The sequence below is a fragment of the Lactuca sativa genome, chromosome 9, assembly GCF_002870075.4.
Source record: "Lactuca sativa cultivar Salinas chromosome 9, Lsat_Salinas_v11, whole genome shotgun sequence".
In the NCBI taxonomy this organism is placed as follows: Eukaryota; Viridiplantae; Streptophyta; class Magnoliopsida; order Asterales; family Asteraceae; genus Lactuca; species Lactuca sativa.
The window spans coordinates 33,951,573-33,958,654 of NC_056631.2; positions in this window are offsets into that span (position 1 = coordinate 33,951,573).

The window sequence follows — 7,082 nt, forward strand, 5'->3', positions numbered from 1 at the left end:
GTGTTGATAGTGGATAGCTCAGCTGAGTTGTCGGGGTAGAGAAAAAGTGTGGTCCAGTTCATTATGAGATTAGTTAGTTTTCATTACAGTGATGCCCTTTTGGTGCGGAATTGGAGTGTCAGCATTTGGCCAAGAAGCTCGGAGACTGATTAATTTCGCGGACTTTTGTCCATCTTGGTTGTAGTGAGGGAGTGCATCTTGAAGTAGAAGCAAGAGCTGATTTCGAGGACGAAATCTAATTTAAGTGGGGGAGAATTGTAACATTCCGTTTAAAAATAAAATAAATTAAATTAAACAAAAAATAATATAAATAAAATAAAATAAAATAAGTAAATAAATAGATAATAAGCCCTAAAGCCTCGAGATATATTTTATATTTTATTTTATTTTAGCCCTAAATCCGTAATAACTGATCAGTGCTAGCCTGGGGAGTTAAATGTTATAATTTTAAAAATTTGGAGCCTAAATTGTATCTTTGGGACTTGAAGTGTAATCAATTTCGTGACCAAGGGTTGTTTGGTAATTAATGGACTTAATTTGAAAAGAAAAGGGGATAGAGGGACTAAAATTGTTAAATGGAAAAAGTTTGGAATTGGAGACAGGAGATCAAACCCGTCACCCATCTCATTCCTTACCCCCATATAGCACCAGATACATTCTAAAACCGTAACCCAAAACATCTTCCCAACCACCACCCTTATCTCTCCACCTCCAACCGCCACAAACGTATTGACACGGCCATGGACCACCGTCGACCTTCTTCCCCATGAGGAAAGAGCCCGAGACCACCGAGGAGTGGAGGGCAGCCTCCACGTTCGTCGACCACCATTAACAACCGACACTGCAACCCCCTTGCCGCCGTTGTGAACTGTTAAGCCGACACCGCCGCTGCTCCCGTTGCCGCTGCTGACGAAGGAGAACCGCGAGTTGACGTCATTACGTTACGAAGGCTGGAGGAACGAAACTGTAAAAACCCTAGAATGGAGAAGCTCTATTTTTGGGCAATAATCGGGCGCGTATTTAGGCTGTTGACTGGATTATTATTTTACCCGAAAACAACTAATTCAAACCTTAATCAGTCATACCCTTAAGTGATTAAGTCCTTAATGGTTTAAGTGTTCTTACTTAACCCTAATCATCATTTTATGTGAAACCCTAATCGTCATTTCATCTGAGGTGGTCACTATTGCAAGTGACTATAACTTGTGATTGGGTATTGCCTCAAGTATTATCCTGTAGGTGTTTGGAAGTGAATTGAAGCTGGTAGAGTCATTCATTGATGTAGTGGCTATATACACACATATCAAGGGGAGTTTCGCCTCACTATACCCGTGGGTCGAAGACACCAATGTCGGCCCACTAGTTTTGGTCATCTGCTAGTAGAGGGATGTCTTAGGGACTGTATATAGTCATGTAAGATAGACTGAGGACTCTTGATCTAGGCTCTCTTACCTTTTCCTTGATTGGTTGTGGCTCTAGAGTAGGATCACATGTCCGGGTGACTATCTCACCCCGAGTATATATGGTCATGCAATCCTTGGATTATTGATATTAAGTATGCTACTACGTTGTAGTGATCTGTTAGATTTGTGTTCTGGTATTGAGTATGTTGTTATGCTGTAGTGATCTGTTAGATTTGTGTTCTGGTATCGAGTATGCTGTTATGTTGTAGTGATCAGTTAGATCTGTCTCCTGGTATTGAGTATGTTGCTTTGTGGTAATAATTTGTAAAAATCTATGTTATCTGTGATTGATGGTTATCATCTATGGAGTGCCCTTAGGGACTGTCGGTGGTCATGTAGGATAGCCTGAGAACTCTTGGTCTAGGATCTCTTGCATGTTCCTTGTTTGGTTGTGGCTCTACAGTAAGACCATCTATTCGGGTTGCTATCTCACATCTGGTTACTCATGGTTACACATTCTATAGGGGTTAGCTGGTAGTGGGACTGTATGTTGTGAGAGGATTAGTAGGTTGTAGTGAGTTGTATGATTGTTGTTTGCCTCTATTATGTGCCTACTTGATCTTGATTGTTTATATGTCGACATATTGTGTTTGGTTGGGTTGATACGGTCCAGCTTTGTGCGGTAGGCCAAGATACTCGGTGATGACCGGCTGTAACCCGTAGGCACGGAGGCTTGGAAGGAGCGGTAGGGTTGAGGCGGTAGGCCAATAAACCCTGGGTATTCCAACGCGATGGTTGATTGGACTTGACATATTGGTATTCCAGTCAGGGGCTGATTGGGCCAATATGCTTATGATACGAGGGTATTCCATCCCAATGATGACTGGACCCATCGTGGACATGCCTGGTATTCCAGCCCGAGGCTGATTGGGCCGGGCATGAGTATCTGTGTTTATGATTGTTTTGCGTGGTGGTATTTTGGGGAAAATTCACTAAGTTTTGTGCTTACAATTTTGTTTATGGTTTTAGGTTCTTCAGATGATCGCAGGAAGGCGAAGGCTTGATCGTGCACCTCCTCGTGTTTTGTGTTACGATTTTGGGAAAACTCTGATATTAAATATATTTTGAAAACTTTGTTGTAAATAAATATGGTTTCTGGTTGGTTTAAAAAGTTTAAATTTTTTATGAATTTTATGAGTGTTACAATTCGGCTGTTTTTCTAGCTTCATTTAAGACTATCTACTGTTTTACATGAAGATTCTATTGAGTGTCTTTCCTGTTTTCCTTTTCTTTCAGTTTTGTGTGTTTTCTCTGGTAATGCGAATGATTTGTATTATGTTTTTTCTCTATGATTTCAACTTCTGATTTGCATATATCCAATGGTTATTTTTTACAGTTATAAGAACAAGAAATAAGGTCAACCTGCAACTAGAGAAGAAAGAAAATGTAGAGGACTCGTGCAATTTAGCTTAAAAGGTTTGCAGCATGTCTTATTTATTCTTAAACAAGTAGTCATGTTTATGATTATCCTATTTTTATCCACTTACTTTGTGAAGATTGAAGATTTTGTTAGAAACATCGGACACAAACTAAAGTTGGTAAGCCTGTTTCTTGACTCTTGATTCACAAATATGAAACGGGTATAATTAATTGGATTCAATAAAAGCAATGAGAAAAGTAGATGAATTTGTGATCTTTTTAGCATAATTTGATTACTTACCATGAAATGATCTTGATTTTGAGAAGAGCAGCGACATTTGGAGAAGAAAAAGGACTTGAAAGGCATGCAAATGCATTCTTTTATTCACATAACCTCTTTATTTCAATTTCTAGTTTTTTATGTTGATCAAAGGAAAAAACATAATTTAAGAAAAAAACAGCCAATGAAGAGATATAAATGGACATATTTTACCTTCTGTGAGTAAAACATGATCTTGAGACATCCCAAACTAAGCACATGTTTTTTTTCATTAATATATTATCAGTCTTACAATTATATCCTTAATTTCATTATGGTTCGCCTAAAAAATGTATGCACTCATTGTTGTACCCTCATGGTATCTGAAACACATTGGGGTTGGAATCAGTGCAAAAAGTTTCAGCTATGTGATAAGTAAGCACTTTGGTTATTATATGATCTATTTACGTTTTCACATATTCTTGTGCATTAGTTTACTAAAATCTACCCAGTTAGAACAGTGAAAATGCTTTGTAAATTACATGATGGTTAAGATGTTGCAAGTAAACATTTCTCCATGTTCACCCATTATAATAATATTTGTTATTTAATCATTGCTTTTTTGTCACGTTTTAATTTTTATGGGTATTAATTTAAGTTTTATAAAGAGATGATTATGTGGTGGTGTTCTTCGGTTCATACTTGTGATTATCTTGGAATAATTGACATGAGAATAGTAGAAGTTGATCACCTTTTTGTATTTATTGTTTTTTACGCTAATATTTTAAATATTTTGTTAGGCTCGTAAATTCATAATCAATAAGATTTTTTTCTTCTAAAAGTTGGATGGTTTCTGATGAATTCCTCCATGTTTTGTATAAAGTGATTTTTATTTATAGCACTTTCTCCATCCGGGAAGTGTAAGGAATTTGTATACAATAAAACTTTCCAAAACCTAGCGTGCCATTTCTGTCGTTTTTTTGGTTTTGATGACTGGATGAATAAAGAAACTGAAAAGCTCAAACTTTGGTCAAGTTTGCTCACTGAACAACCAAGGTTTTAGAAGTTTTGTTTAAAATACATGTATTGTGCTTCTTATTTTGCGGGCATGCCCCCTGCCATTTTCATTTGGTTAGGTGTTCCCTCATTTGAGAAATTGAGGGGCAAAAACGTCATTCATGAATTCCTTCCTGTCACTAACGGAGCATATTTGGTCTTGTAGGCTATTAACAAGAATATTACTTGGAGAACATTGATCACTGAGAAACTTGGAGTTGGAGCAGTGTACGTCCCATGATTGATTTAGCATTTAAATGGGTATCATTAAAAAGTAACTTTTTGTAGTTATATGGCCTCAATTTTGGATATTTTCTTTGTTTTTTTTTTCTTTTTTTGTTAAAAAACTACAATCACATTTTTCCCAACATCTTCATTTCTTATATCATTTAAGGACAAAGAAACAGAAGGTTTTCAAGAACATACATAAAAAACCTCACTACAAATACCCTATTCTACTCTCGTAACAAAACACTCAAACCCTAATCTAGGATGATAATCTGAGATGAACAACTGAATATTGCACAATAGAACACAAAGAACAATTAGGAAAAAATATATCAGATCTACGACTCAACACTTCGATCCTTTCACAAAACCCTAATTGACAGAACTTGTACAAGAGAGAAAACGAGACAGAAGAACAAGATGAAGGTAGCTGAATCTGCCCTCTTTACACTCTCTCTCTTCTTTTATACCTGCTATTGTTAACCGGATATAACCCGACCCATATCTAGGTCCGCGCCTTTCTTTCTTTACCCTGCATATATCATATTTAACCAATACACATATACACAAAAAATAAATATAAGATTGTATACTTATTCATAATATTTTCAACATCCCCCCTCAATCGAAATATTTATTTTTCACTTTTAAAAACATCAACAACACCCATTTTCTTAGTTAGAAAATCATGCTGCTTAACATTTAAAGATTTAGTTAAAATATCTGCAGTTTGTTCAGATGAACAAATCTTAACCAACCTTATCACACCATTAGAAATCTTTTCTCTAATAAAATGCAAATCAATTTCAAAATGTTTTGTTCTTTCATGAAACACTGGATTTAAAGCTAATTTGATAGTTGACTCATTATCACAAAAAACTGAAACAGGAATTAAATCTTTAACTTCTAATTCAAACAAAACTTTTAATATCCAAATTATTTCACAAGTAATAGATCCTAAAGCTCTATATTCAGCCTCAGTGGAGGATCTAGAAACAGTAGACTGTTTTTTACTCTTCCATGATATTAAACAGTTATTAAAATAAACCAAATATCCAGACACTGATTTCCTTGTAATCATGCATTTAGCCCAGTCAGCATCTACAAACCCTTTAAGCTCAAATTTATCAGATTTGGTTATAAACACCCCTTTTCCAGGACTGTTTTTTAAGTATCTTAAAAGTCAAAAAACAATTTTTAGATGAGATTTTTTAGGCTTATGCATAAACTGACTGAGTACTTGAACAGCATATGAAATATCTGGTCTAGTAACTGTCAAATATATCAATTTACCAATAATTTTCTGAAACTCAGTTTTATTCTCCAATAATGAATTTTCTTTTTTATTTTCATCAGCCTTTATCAGAATATTTGTTTCCAATGGAGTATTTACTGATTTACACCCAAGCATACCATACTCATGTAACAATTCTAAACAATATTTCCTTTGATTTAAACACAAACCATTATTAAATTTTATTACCTCAATTCCCAAAAAATATTTTAAAGTTCCAAGATCTTTAATTAAAAACTGAGTTTTCATAAAGTCTTTAACTTTCTGCAATTCATGTTCACAACTTCCAGTTAAAATAATATCATCTACATATACAAGCAACATAGTTATAGATCCTTCAAATTTTCTAACAAATAATGAGTAGTCACTTATACTCTGCTTAAAACCAAACATAAACAAGGCAGAACAAAGTTTTTCATTCCACTTCCTAGGAGCTTGTTTCAAACCATATAAAGATTTTGTAAGTTTACAAACCCTAGAATCACCAACAGAAAAATATCCAGGAGGAAGAGACATATAAACATCTTCAGTTAAGTCACCATATAAGAATGCATTATTAATATCTAACTGATATAATGGCCAAGAATTGTGTACAGATAAAGAAATAATTATTCTTACAGTCACAATTTTTGCAACAGGAGAAAAAGTTTCTTCAAAATCAATTCCTTCCCTTTGATTATACCCTTTAGCTACTAAACGAGCCTTATATCTTTCTACTTCACCATTAGACTTATATTTTATTTTAAAAACCCACTTACAACCTATTGGCTTTCTGTTCTTAGGTAAACATGTAATTTCCCAAGTATTATTTCTATGGAGAGCTTCCATCTCTTCATTCATAGCTTTAACCCAGTTCGGATCAGTTAAAGCTTCCTTATAATCTTTAGGCTCAACAGTTTTATTCAAATTTGAAATAAAACATTTAGTATTATTGTCTAAAAAGGAATAATTAACAGTTCTTTCTATACCATATTTATATTTTCCTTCAACAATGTAATCAGAAAACTTTACAGGCATATGAGACTCACGTCTAGACCTAGAAGGACCTAAAGACTGTTCAACAGAAGGGATTAAGGGTGACTGACTCCTTTCCTCAGAAATGTTAGAAGAAGAAGGAACAGAATCTGCAGAAGGAGGCACAATTGCCTCGCCACTACGATTGACATCATTATTAGAATTGATATCATCCAGGTGAATGGCTGCATCAGTACCATCCATCTGTGACTCTACTCTCAGCTCATCAAGATTAATAGAATCATTTAAGTATTCATTTGTATCAAATTCATCATAGGAAAATGGATCATTTGGGCCATAATCAGAAAAATTTTTGTCAACATTAGCTGACTTCAACTTATATGGAAAAACAGATTCATAAAATTTCACATCCCTGGACATAAAAGAAGTATTAGTATCAAGACTAAGA